The sequence below is a fragment of the Rana temporaria genome, chromosome 5, assembly GCF_905171775.1.
Source record: "Rana temporaria chromosome 5, aRanTem1.1, whole genome shotgun sequence".
NCBI lineage: Eukaryota > Metazoa > Chordata > Amphibia > Anura > Ranidae > Rana > Rana temporaria.
The window spans coordinates 220,822,909-220,837,775 of NC_053493.1; the positions used below are offsets into that span (position 1 = coordinate 220,822,909).

At 41.3% G+C, this 14,867-nt stretch overlaps 1 protein-coding gene across 2 annotated transcripts in view; it reads right to left on the reverse strand.

Moving 5' to 3' along the window:
• Positions 1-14,867, reverse strand: part of CDH12 (cadherin 12) — a 1,098,816-nt gene that overhangs the window by 361,696 nt on the left and 722,253 nt on the right. The gene's annotated exons all lie outside the window — the stretch shown is intronic.

Consider the following 14,867-nt stretch of genomic DNA (forward strand, 5'->3'; position numbering starts at 1 on the left):
CATGGACTCATTAAAAGCATTGCCCCCATGCTGAGTGAATTCCCATTCACATTCCTCACAGTCCTCTGTTGTTCACACTTCCAATGATATGTGATTTTTGGCAACATTTTTTCACTCAATATCAATCTTAGCGCTGCACTTATTGTTTTCTGTTTATACTTGACTTTGTTTGTTTGTGTGCTGGCTGCTACATGGTCCAAATTTCTTTAACTAGCGCAATTTTTTTCCCCACAATTTTTTTGTTCTGTGTAATTGGCTCTTCTCGTCACCGTATTGCATTCCACGCTGGAACGCATACGGCGACCGCGCAATGACATCATCGCCCAGAGCTGCGTGCGTTCCAGCGTGGAACGCATAAGTGCCGAGCATAATCAATGCTCTATTCGGCACACATGCCTCTCTGCTATAAACAGAACAGCGTGCAGAGTACACACTGTTCTATCAAAACTACTGGTACTATGTATCCCTAAGCTGGAAACCATCCCACGCTGGATCCATGCCACAATTAAGCTAATCGCCTACCTGGATCCACGCTGCCATGCATACTGCCATTGCTGGGGACACCCTAAGATACTCAGCATAAGCAGACCATCCACTACAGAATCCTATTACTGCTACACTACTCTGCTATTACAGAAGAACACATCCTCTGCAAACTGATAAGTACCATTACTACGTTACATTTACTACTCTAGAATTACCCAGATCACATATAGCCCTTACTAAGTACTGTATTTGAATCTGCCTTTTATTTATACTACCGTGCAGCTTGGCATTACTTAATGTGCCTTCTTGTAACAGTTGTGGAATATCTTATCGGGACATACACTCTTAATCCATTTAAACTTCAATTGCCTCTCTCAAGTTAATGCTATTTGCATACAGTATTCTCATATGCTATGTGCTTGACATTTGTTGTTAATAGTATACAGCCTCCCGACCTAAAATACTGAACATGTTTGTTATACCTTTTTTAGGCTAAGGATTTAAGGTGTGTTATACCTCCTCCCTTAGTAGCCCAATGCATTCCTATAGGTGAGTGATATGATGTAGAGAACCCCCAAACTCTTATTCTCTGATTAGAGTGACACCTGGGGTCCAGTACTGACAATCACTTGGCATACAGAAGTGCATTGAAATCTTTTCCTTAATGCAGTTGTGCTTTGCTCACCGTAACCTTACCAGGCTAGGGGTTGAAGGTATGTTGTAATACCTCCACCCTTAGTAGCTTAACGCATTCCTATATGTGAGAGAGATGATGTAGTAAACCCCCAAACTCTTTTTCTCTGATTAGAGTGACGCCTGGGGTCCAGTACTGAAAATCACATTGCATAGAGAAGTGCATTGAAACCTTTCCCTAACCGCAGTTGTGGTTCACTTTCGTTCACCATAGTTTGTGACATTCTGATACTTTAACAGGCTGGTAATGACCTGTTCATGTTAGACCAAAACTGGAAGTGACAAAATACTTGATATGATGTTCCAGTCCTCGGTAATCTCTATGGTCAACTGGCTTTAGGTGGTGGAAGGTGGCAGGAGGGGGGTGACCCTCTCCCACCACCTGTTAAAGTGGTCCAGCAGCTAATGAACCACTAGGATTCCTTTTACATTACATTAAAGCTCATTACCAGATGAAAAGAAATATACATAGAAGATGCCTGTACACTAGCTGCAGGCATCATCCCAGTATAAACCCTTCAACCAGATGGCATACAGGTACGTCGCTGAGGCTGAAGTGGTTAAGGATAAGTAATATATAAACATGTTTGTGATTAGGGAAATATATGGTATTAATTGGGTTGCTTTACTAAAGACAACTAGTATGTTTTCTTTGGCAGTGAAGTTGCACCTATTAATTGGAATTTTCTAACCCAAATACATATAGTAGATGATCTCATATGCACTAAGTTTAAACTAATATTGTCATCAGTATTAGTAATGATTAGTAATGATTAGTATTAGTAATGATAGCTGCTATGTTTGATGTAAATGATTTGCAAATACAGTAAAACCTTGGATTGTGAGCATAATTTGTTCCAGAAACATGCTTGTAATCCAAAGCACTTGTATATCAAAGCAAATTGGCCCATAAGAAATAATGGAAACTCAAATGATTCGTTCCACAACCATTTATTCATAAGTCCTTCAGTTTATAGTCCATATAATATGATTATAGCAATGTGACCAGGTTGTGTAACCATAAAATATCCATCCACAAATGGCAGTCTCCACAAGGGGATTAGAAGTAAAATCCAACAGGAGCTACAGAATATAAGAGAGAAGAGAGATACTGTACCTGTCACCGAGAATGTGTTTCCAGCACAACGGCATCGCGCTGATTCTCGGCGACATGGTGCCGACATCTCGCACTCGCTGGAATAGGAAAAGCACATTCCAGCGAACGCGTCATAGAAGCGATGGGGATTCGACTTGGATTCCCGCCAATTCTAGCGGCGGCGTTTGGTATGAATCATAAGGGGGATCTCCACACCAAATCTTTAATAAAAAACAGGCATGGGTTCCCCTCCAGGGGCATACCAGGCCCTTAGGTCTGGTATGGATTGTAAGGAGAACCCCTACACCGAAAAATCGGCTTGGAGGGTCCCCCACTATCAATACCAGACCCGTATCCAAGCACGCCGCCCGGCCAGTCAGGAAAGGAGCGCCCCCCCCCACCCCAAAGTACCCTGTCCTCATGTTGATAAGGACAGGGCCTCTTCCCGACAACCCTGGCCGTTAGTTGTTGGGGTCAGCGGGCGGGGGGCTTATCGGAATCTGGGAGTCCCCTTTAATAGACTTTAATTTCGTACCCCTACCCATTCACCTGGAGAAAAAGTGTCAATAAAATAAACACACAACACAGGGTTTTAACATAATTTATTAGTCAGCTCTGGGGGTCTTCTCCGCTCTCCAGGGGTCTTCTCTGCTCTCCGGGGTTCTTTTTCCATCTTCTCCGCTCTCCGCTGTCGTCTCGGCACTCCCCAGTTCTTCTCCTGCTCGCTCTCTGGTGCCTTCTTCGGGGCTGGCCGCCACTATCTTCTTTGAAGCTCTCTTACTAGCGGTGGCCAGACCGGTCTTCTTTGCCGCCTTCTGCCTTCTTCTTTTCTTCTTATGTTGACTCGACGCTTCCTCCTGCTGTAATGCTGTGTGTGAGAGGCGGCGGAGATTAATATAGGCCTCTTATGACATCACAGTCCCAGCATGCTCCATGGGTCCCTCTCCTCAGACAGCATGGGGATTTGTGTATTTACGCACACAAACCCCCATTCTGCCACTCGTGCACGAGATCGCGCATGGCCAGCGTCGATCATACCCGCTGGCCACGCACATCAGATTTCCCACTGTGCAGGGGGCTTGCTCGCCCTCTGTTGACTCTCCTGGACGAAGCCGTATTTGTACGGGATCTCGCCCAGGAGAGCCATTGTGCCACAGTATAGTGCGTGAGCTGTTCAGGGACCGTTTAATGAAGGTACATTTAGCAACTCACATGGTTGATGAATAAAAGAGGCACGTCTAAGTATGCAGGCATCCGGGGTAAAGCTGTCCACATAGACCATCCCCCGCACCACCGGCTCTCACCGCTGTCAGTCGGAAATCGTGATAGGGAAGACTACCCTGCAGTAGAGCGATCTGAAAGCGAGGCTTGAAGCATTTGTGGAGCGCAGCGTGGAAGGGATGACATTGATGGTGGTGCGGAGGATGGTCTATGTGGAATGCTTTACCCCAGATGCCTGCATACTTAGATGTGACTGTTTTAATCATGAAACTTGTGAGTTGCTAAATGCTGTACCTTCATTAAATGTGACTGTATTGCTACACTTAGAGGCACTACTCTTCTCTTTTGTACTCAGTTGTGACATGACACTACTTGTATATCAAGATATTGCTTGTATATCAAGTCAAAATGTATTTAAAAATGTTGCTTGTCTTGCAAAATGCTCTCAAACCAAGTTAGGCCCCTTTCACAACTGCGGACTGTATGTCCGCTTGTTTCGTCCATCTATTTACAGATGAAAAAGGGACATACATTAATCCCAATGCGATTGCGGGTGTCAGCGGATGAACATCCGCTGACACCTGATCTCGTCAGGGTCCGCAATCCTCCGATTCTGCAGACAGAGGAAAAACCTATTTTTCCATCCGTCTGCAGAACGAATCGGGTGAACACGGACAGACGGTCCGTGTTCATCCGATCCCCCCATAGGGGAGAGCGGAGAAAAGACAGGGCCCTGTCATCTGCCGGCTCAGCGGGGATCAACTGAGCGATCCCCGCTGAGCAAGCGGATACACATGTATGGATCCTCACTGGATCCGTACATGTGAAAGGGGCCTCACTCTCAAACCAAGGTTTTACTGTAATTTGTGTAAGGCCAAGCTGTCCCAAACATATTGCCTAGCAGCACTTGCATGTTTCAAGGAAACTGGACCCAATTAACAGACATTACCATTCTAGCCAATAATATTTAACCACTATACACAACATTCAACCTGATCATATATTTTGAATTATACACCCACTTAAAGCGGTGGTAAACTTGGGAAAACATGTTTTCCCCTGTAATCTCATAATGTGCTAGTATTGCATCACATACTAGCACATTATGAGAGACTTACTTTAGAACAAAGCCCTCAAATAGCGCACTGTTACCTCTGACAGGGCTTCCATCTTCACCCAGTCTTCCTTCCAGGCATAAAAGGAAATATCTTTCATTGTGAGCCAAGGATTTATCTGAGACGCTTTCAATGGCTAAAACTTCTAGACATCTAAAATCCTTATTATGAAAATGAAAGAAGTGCTGAGGCACACTGTTCTTGTCACACCCCTCTGACAAGCACAGTCCACAGTGTACCTTGGCACTTCCTTCGTTCTCATAATAAGGTTTTTTGATATCTAGAATTTTTAGCCATTAAATGCATCTCAGATAAATCCTTGACTGACAATGAAAGATATTGCCTTTTATGCAAAAGGGAGACTTGCTGAATATATAAGCTAGGCACATTATCACCACATGGCCTGAATGAGGAATTAGACATTCATACTGTTGTATGATAATTCAGTTAACAAGTTTGGGTATTATTCTGTATAATTCTGATGTTCTTTGCATACTTGTTTTGCTTTCTTTTTTAGATATAATTTTTGTTTTGTTTTTAGTTGTAAAATGATTACTCATGTATATAATTATACTAATATTTATTATTAATAAGAAGTGATTTAAGTTTGTATAATTTTACTTTGTATTCAAAATGGGACTTTTAGGCTATGTTCACACATGTCCAGTCCAATTCACTTTTCAATGCCAATTTCCAAGTTCGTGATTCAGCTGTGCTCTAGATGCAGGTCAGGTGCAAATTTTTGGAGCCTGTATCTTTAACATTAGCTGGTTGTTAAGGAGTGGGCCGGGAAGCCAGCCAAAATGTCCTTAACAACGGATTAATTTCCCGCTGATAGCTGAATATAAAAAGTGGGACGGGGTGCTTTACTTTTTTAATATTATTTATTTCATACAAACATTTTTTTTTTACTTTATTGCTATCACAAGGGATGAACAACATTCCTTGTGACAGCATGGACTGTGACAGCTCCTTTTTTTGGAGAGATCTGGGATCAATTAGACCCCAAATCTCTCCTCTGGCCTCCCATACAGCCGATCAGACACAGATCAGTCTGATCAGCTCCTGTTTTCTAGAGTTACAGAGAGAGGGGAATGATATCAGTTCCTCTCTCTCAATACAGGGCAGTCATTGCAGCCAGCCGCATCACTCCCAGGCACCAGGATCGCACGCTAAAACCCGGGAGAGGTGAAGGCGGGAGGGGGCGGTAGCCACTTGATCACTTTTGCATGAAAGAGAATCTCCAGTTGAAAACAAACATACTGTAATGATGCCTGTAGGTGCAGACATTATTCTGGTATAACCACTGAAATTGCGGACATCCATGGACGCTGGAAATGCTTAAGGGGCTTGCTTTAATGTTTTTTTTTTTTTGCGGATCGGATTGGAGGTAGGATACAAGTCGGTTTACATCTGCCACTCCTTATAGGTGAATGGAGGGTACTATTGGGTTGGACTGACCGTGTGAAAGGGACCCAAGGCTGCTTTCACACTGATGCACTGCGGGTGCCTTTGGCTTTCCTGCACTTTGCAATAGACTTTTATTATATTCTGCAGGTTTGGTGCACTTTCAGAAAGCTCACCAAACTCACAGGTAATAACAGATGTCTATGGCTATGTGCAGGTAACCCGCAGGTGTACTGCTCTGCATCTGCAGATCAGTTTTAAAACAGCCCAGTAACCACTGCAGAGCAGATATGCCCATATATACACTGTGATTTTAGTAAAAAACTGACCTTTAATAACAGTATTCTATTCTATTGCATCCAAGAGCAGGAGGTTGCGGACCACATCAAAGGGCTTCGCAGGCCACATGTGGCCCCCGGGCCACTGGTTGGGCACCCCTGACTTAAAGTGTATGTAAATCCGAAATCTACTTTTTAGTATGGGCTGTTAGGCTGCCTATCAGGTCTTTCTTGGCTAACCCAATGGCCCACTAAAGGGACATTCAAGAGGGGCATTGTCAGCCTGCAACAGTAAATACTGTTACTGGCAGGATCCCCAGGTAAGATACTTTGCAACAGATAAATATAAAAAAATAAAAAAAATTGCTCAAGAAACCTGTATGCAGTGGGACATGATAAAAAATATACTTAAACATAGATTTTGGGTTTACAACCACTTTAAACACTGGCAACTGAGCTCTGAACTTCAACACACACAATGCTTTTGCACACAATAAAAAATACATATACATTAGCTTTGTACCTCCCCTAGAATGTTTTAGTTCTGTAGACTAACAAAGTACAGAATTTGCAGTTTTATGTTTTCTAATGTTTGTGATCAGCATGCGTCTAGCTTGTTTTCTCTAACAGTAGATTAAATGTGTCATTAGCCATTATTTTCACCTAGGAGTTGCTCACACATCTACATCTTACAGAATGTAATATCATCTACATTAAGCATTCTAGACTCCCTAAAGTAAATCAGCTATATTAATTTTATTTACTAAAGATATCTGTGCAGACTACCTTGAACATTATCTAAGATATTAAAAACAGTGCCTGTTATATTTTATATAGTCGCTTCCCTCACATTTTGTATAAACTTTGACGTTCCTCTTGTCTTAGCTGCAAACTATGTCTGGGAATTTTAATAATTTAAAACTTAAATCATTAGGATGACCCTGGGAAGCGCAGCCCCAAGCCCCCCCCCCCCAATACGGCTCCACACTTACCCTCAGCTTATTTCCACTCGCTTAATGCAAGCAGGCGATTGGAAATTTTGAGGGCTGATTAAATGAAAGCGGTAATTAAGTAATGGTCCAGGTATGCGATATTTGAGGAATTTAAAAATATAATATCCATTTTTGAGTAGTCACTGCCTTTTTGGATGAATTCTTTTAACAGTAATGCATAGAAACCTAAATACAGAAATATAGAAATCGTTGGGGTTGATTGATTTATAGTATAACTAAAGGGAAAACTTTTTTTTAGCTTTGGATAGAGTGGATGTGGGATAGAACACCTGCCAGGTTTTTATTATCTGTGCCCCAATTAGGGAGATTCATCATCTCTATATTTGCCCTGAAGAGAAAAGTAACCGCTCAGATGAACCAGAGAGCCTTCTCACTAGACCCAAACCATGGGTGCCGGCAATGCAGTGATATGCAAAAATTGAAGAGAAAAGCCAGGACAGCCGCACTCCAAAAACGTTCCTTTTAATAAAACTGGTCACAAAAATTACATGCCACAGCAAAAAATAGGACAGAACTGACGCTTTTTGCACTGTACTTCAGTGCTTAATCATAGCACTGAAGTACAGTGTGAAACGCGTCAGATTCTGTCCTATGTTTTACTGTGGCATGTAATTTTTGTGACCAGTTTTATTAAAAAGAACGTTTTTGGAGTGCGGCTCTCTATATTTGCCCTGTTTGCCATTATCGTTGAAAGTAAAATAAAATAAAAATAATCCCAAATTCTGGGTTGTTCTCAGAAAAGTAATATCTTCTAATGGGACACAGATGGGGAAAAAAACCTGACAGCAGTTATAACCCTCCCATACGTTATCCAAAATGGAAAAAAATGATGTGCCTATAGTTCTACATTAACCACCCTGGCGTATTGCATCTCAAAGCGGTACAATTGTTTTGCATAGAAATTTGGTGTTTTATATTGTAATCCTGTAATTCTTAGGAATAACACACTTAAATCCGTCTAAACAAGAGTCTAGTAGACATTCCGGGTATGATAAAGTTTGAAACACAAAATCATAAATTATAATATAATAAATAACTATAAATAATTATTAAAAATAATAAAATAAATATAATAATATAATAATAATAATAATAATAAAATGACTATTCAAAAAAACAACAATTATAGTGCTATCTAATACTAAATAAATGGAACAGCTAACACAGCAACGAAGATCAAATTGCTATAAAGTACAGTGGAGAAAGTGTAGCGCTGGTAATGATTAAATTTCAGTGAAAAATGATATAATAAAAAAATATACAAAACTTATGTGCAACACCACATGTGAATTGATAGTGTGAACACTAGTTAAAGTCCATAAACCTCCAATGAATGGATATTAATGGTAATAGGATCTGGATAATGCCAGAAAACTATAAAGTGAAAAAACGTTCATAAAGGAAAAGTTTGTAAATAAGGAGTCCAGTGACTTAAGTGAATATACAGAATCCAACGGTGATATCTAGATAGGAGATCCACCACCACTTATGACAGGGGGCTTACCGGATAGATTGGACCCAGAAAGGCGTATACCCACTGGGCCAATCAAGCTTGTAAATACGACACACTTTAAGGGTATACCGCAGATGTATCAAAAGCCAGCAATCATTGATAAGACCTCAGACCGGGAAATCCAGGGGTTCACACCAGGTGATGGTTTACAGCAAATTCCAGAAACGACACATCAGATATCCCAATGAAAAATAAAAAATTGGAGCGCACATAGCATAATTCCATATAATTAACACAAAATGTATTTAAAAGAAAGAAACTCACATATTGCAGTGGTAAAACAAGCTCATAAAATCAGGGTAGCAATGACGACAGCAGTTCTTCCTGACATGTTTCGTTACAATAGAACATCATCTGGGGTGCTGGCGTCTTGCTACACTTACCCTTAAATACATAGGATGACCATCATGTTCAAATCCTGGCTCCAATAGGAGAGTGGTAGCAATAACTCACCACTTCCTGGTTGGTGTAAGATGGAGAGTGTGGTGTGAGGGTCAAGCCTCACTCTCAAACCGGAAGTGACTCGGTATTGAAATAAATAAAAAAATGGATAGACCAGAAATAAATAAATAATAAGTGTCCAGCAAAGACTGCACTATTATAAACAGTATGCCTGTTAAAGTAAATAGTTAATATTATAGGCAATACTGTGTGCAGCAAATCGTGTATAAGAGGCATTACCGGAAGTGTGTTATTATGTATCACACTGTTCACAGCCGGTCATGTGATCTCACAACCAAGCCTCCCTCTGATGATAGGGGATACACTGCACGTTCAGCTGTGTGTAATACTAAATCTGCTTCTCACAGCTGGTCATGTGACCTCACTACCAAGCCTCACTCTAATAATGAAGGGTGTGCTCCAAGCCCTGCATTGGTGAATTACGTCACATGACGTTGCCACTCGTTTTCAGAGGAGTCTGTTAACCCCTGCCTATGCAGTGCTCCCATATCTAAATAGGAACGAGCACTGGAGAAAACAGGCAGTTTAAAACACTCAAAGAAGCTGCATCAGGCGAGACTGCCCTGTGGCCAACCAAATTAAATACAAATACACCCTAACATTATAGAAACAAGATATCTAATCAGAAGTTCTCATCCAAAAACAGGAGATTAAAATACAATATAAATATAAATAAAAACGAACCCACATTGAAAACTATCAGATGTTATTATTAGCAGCAATAGCTTCTTCATAGCAAAAATTACTCAAGTGAAAAGTGGATGTGTGGTGGAGTGGTGAAGCCATATAACAAACCCTAAATTATTACCAAAAACCTCATATGTATAATAAAGACATATGTTTGAAGGAAAAATAGTATTAATGATGGAGCCATAATTGAACATGGGTGGTCAAAAATACAAATATACAAAAAATACAGAAAAAAACTAACCGTATAATATATGACACATAATTACTAAATACAAATTGAGAAAAATGCTAATATAAACTTGAATATGTGGAATCGACTATCTGTTATGACTGGTTTATGAACGCATTAATATCCCACTCTACATTCATACCCTGAGGCGAGTGGGATTGTAGTTCATAGATCCAGTATGTTTCCAAACGTGATACTCCTCGAGTTTTTGCTCCACCCCTCCACGGTGGGATGTACCTATCAATAATCAAAAACTGTGACCCCCTAGGATCTCGACTGTGACATGATCTGTAATGCCTTGGTACAGTATGCTTTGTGTCGCCTCCTATAATCTTAGCAATATGCTCACCCACCCGTACGGAAAACGCAGAGGTCGTGCGACCCACGTAATGCTTCCCGCACGGGCAGGTGATCAGGTATGTGTGGTCGCACAAGTACAAAACTGTTTGATCGGGTAGGTTTGGTTTGTCACTCTGGACTGAAATTCCAGGGTTTTACGTCTCCCGCAAAGGTTGTATTTGCAAACTGTACATTTTTTGCACGGAAAATACCCTTCCATGTTCTGAAAGGAGGTTGGGCGTGTCCCGGGGGGTCAACAATGTTTGGAGCGATACTATTTCTCAAAGATGGTGCACCTTTAAACACAATCCTGACTTGTTCAGGTAAAATCGGTCCAAGTATTTTATCGTTCTTTAGAACGTTCCAATGACGGTTAATGATAGTTTTTATATCCTTATGTTGATTAGAGTAGGATGTGAGCATGGAGAATCCAAAAGTCCTATCTGTATCCCGTGGGGGTCTATCGGTCAAAAGGGATCCCTGATCGATCTGTTCAACATTCAGTAACTCCAAATCTACAGCAGCCTCCTCATATCCTTTCTCAAGGAATCTCTGCCTGAGCAAGGAGGCCTGAGAGAGGTACGTAGCAGTATCGCTACAGATCCTCCGAAGCCGTAGGAACTGGTTACGGGGGACCGATTTAAGCCATGATTTGTGGTGGCAACTATCTGTAGGGATGAAGCTGTTACGATCTGTAGCTTTGAAATGGGTCTGAAACTTGAACTGTCTAGACTCCAGCCCTATTTCGAGATCCAGAAAATTAATCTTGGTGGTACTGCACTCAAATGTAAGGGATATCCCACGGTTGTTGTCATTCAACACAGAAAATTAATTCGTAAGTGATTCCAGAGAGCCATCCCACAGGAGGAGGATGTCGTAAATATACCTGGCCCATAGGACCAAGGAGGGATGGCGCTCTGAATAGACGACATCCTCCTCCCATTTAGACATAAAAAGATTGGCTAGGCTCGGGGCGAACTTAGCGCCCATGGCTACTCCACGTTTCTGTAAAAAGAACTTCTGGTCGAACCAGAAGTAATTGTGGGTAGTGGCGAATTGAAGTAATTCGACAATGAAACATCTCTGTTCCTCCATTAAAGAATGATCACGGTTTAGAAACATAGTGACTGCCTCTATTCCCAAATCCTGGGGGATACAAGTGTATAGAGAGGCTACGTCTGCGGTAGCAAGTAGGTAATCTCCCCGTATTTCTATACTCTCTAATAGTTTGATATTAGAGGTGGTATCCTTCAAGTAGGACAGGGTTAATTTAACCAGTGGTTGGAGGAAAACATCGATGTAATGGCCAATGCGAGAGGTAATGGAGTCTATACCGCTCATAATAGGCCTTCCGGGAGGGTGTATGGAATCTTTGTGGATCTTTGGTAAATGATAGATAGTCGGAATTCGCGGAGCTGTAGGTACCAAATATGCTCTTTCCTTTTTATTCAGGATACGAGACTGGAAACCTTTGGTTACCAGACCAACAAGTTCCTTCTTGAACCTGTTGGTGGGGTTGTTCTTTAATTCCTGATATGTCTCTTGGTCTGATAAAATTCTAGACATTTCGGCAACATACTTGGATTTGTCCATGATGACAATTCCACCGCCCTTATCCGCCGGGCGGACAACGAGGTCTTTCTGATCACATAAGGATTGAAAGCCTTCCTTGGGTAGGGGGTTATGGTAATGCTTTTTGATAGGTAAAGATGCGAGGTCTTGAAGGACCAAATCCTTAAAAATGCTTACTGCGGGAGCTACTGGAACAGATGGATTAAATAATGAAGGGTTAGATAGTCCGGTATGGACTGTTCCAGATGTAGCGGCCCTCTCCGCAGGGGGTGAGGTGTTGGACAAAAAATATCTCTTAATGTTGATTTTGCGCACAAAATTTTGCACGTCTATGAACGTGTTAAATTTGTTAAACTTGCTAGGGGGGCGAATTTCAAGCCCTTATCCAAAACCATCAGCTCATTAGAGGTCAACTCTTTGGAACTGAGGTTGAACACTCCTTGGCCGATTAGACCTTTCTTCTTTTTCCTTTGTGATTTTCTACCCCCTCTGGTCCCTCTTTTGGATCCGAAGGCCTTTTGTGCCCTGGGCCGTCCCGATGAAAATCCTTATTTACATGGAATCCTGGACCATAAGGATCGTGGTTGTAGTGTGCCCGATTGAAATCAGGCCCACCTTCACCATGGACGTCACGAAGGGGGAGGAATCTGTTGTGTGTATAGACAGGAGGGTAGTTGTAATATTGGGTATTGGACTCATAGGGGACCTCATAGCCATCAGACCTTCTGGGTAAATCTACAGGGCCATAATAGCTTGGTTCCTGATGGTAAGGGGTCCTAGGGTCCCTTTGGTTACCCCTAGATCTACCTCGCCCACCTCGCTTACCGGGGTTATTATTAGTCCTCCTAGGTGATCGAGGAGATGCGTAATAACCAGGAGAACTACTTCTTACAGTTCATTCTCTGGTGGTATAAACAGGTTTGGGATGTGCAGGACCTGGCTGGTGAGCAGTATGTTGACCATTATTAGAATGCATCCTCACAGCACCGACCTCTATAGTGGAATCTACATTAGCTGGTCCTGCTGGAGACTTTTGCCATCTAAATACAGTTCCTGATTTATAGTCACCAACATCCCGAGAGTATTTTTTATGGTTTTTATTTTTCTGCTCTCCATCCTCTTTTTCAAGATGAGACTGGAGATTAGAAGAGAGGGAATTGTACTCTGTGGAGTTTTTAAACGTCAGAAGTTTATCACTTAACTCTTTAATCTCTCTGTCTATAAAAAATGGAGTCTAATTTGTTTTCTTGAAATTAAAAAACCTAAAAAATTGGTAACGGCCTCATTAAAATACCGATACCAGGAGTCAAGATCTGGGTCGCCTTGTTGGGGTTGGACGTCCCATCTCAGGCTCCTGGGAACATACCCTCTGTTATATACTGTTGTAGGAAAACAATGTTCCACTGTAGGTGTAATTCTGAAACCATAATGTTTTTAAGGCGTAAAAACATCCCACCTATTTCGGTATCATTACCCATGACAGTAAATACCCCATCAGTGTTAACAGTGCGTTTGGCCCTGTATTCAAATACATCCATGATGGAATGCGTAAAATAAGATTGCTGCAGTAAAGAAGATCCAACAGAATACAAAATACAAAAAAACAACAATTACCGCGCTATCTAATACTAAATAAATGGAGCAGCTAACACAGCAAAGAAGATCAAATTGCTATAAAGTACAGTGGAGAAAGTGTAGCGCTGGTAATGATTAAATTTCAGTGAAAAATTATATAATAAATAAATATAAAAAACTTATGTGCAACACCACATGTGAATTGATAGTGTGAACACTAGTTAAAGTTCATAAACCTCCAATGAATGGATATTAATGGTAATAGGATCTGGATAATGCCAGAAAAATATAAAGTGAAAAAACTTTCATAAATGAAAAGTTTGTAAATAAGGAGTCCAGTGACTTAAGTGAATATACAGAATCCAACGGTGATATCTAGATAGGAGATCCACCACCACTTATGACAGGGGGCTTACCGGATAGATTGGACCCAGAAGGGCGTATACCCACTGGGAAAATCAAGCTTGTAAATATGACACACTTTAAGTGTATACCGCAGATGTATCAAAAGCCAGGAATCATTGATAAGACCTCAGACCGGGAAATCCAGGGGTTCACACCAGGTGATGGTTTACAGCAAATTCCAGAAACGACACATCAGATATCCCAATGAAAAATAAAAAATTGGAGCCCACATAGCATAATTCCGTGTGATTAACACAAAATGTATTTAAAAGAAAGAAACTCACATATTGCAGTGGTAAAACGAGCTCATAAAATCAGGTTGGTAATGACGACAGCAGTCCTTTCCGACATGTTTCGTTACAATAGAACATCATCTGGGGTGCTGGCGTCTTGCTACACTTACCCTTAAATACATAGGATGACTATCATGTGTAAATCCTGGCTCCAATAGGAGAGTGGTAGCAATAACTCACCACTTCCTGTTTGGTGTAAGATGGAGAGTGTGGTGTGAGGGTCAAGCCTCACTCTCAAACCGGAAGTGACTCGGTATTGAAATAAATAAAAAAATGGATAGACCAGTAATAAATAAATAATAAGTGTCCAGCAAAGACTGCACTATTATAAACAGTATGCCTGTTAAAGTAAATAGTTAATATTATAGGCAATACTGTGTGCAGCAAATCATGTATAAGAGGCATTACCGGAAGTGTGTTATTATGTATCACACTGTTCACAGCCGGTCATGTGATCTCACAACCAAGCCTCCCTCTGAT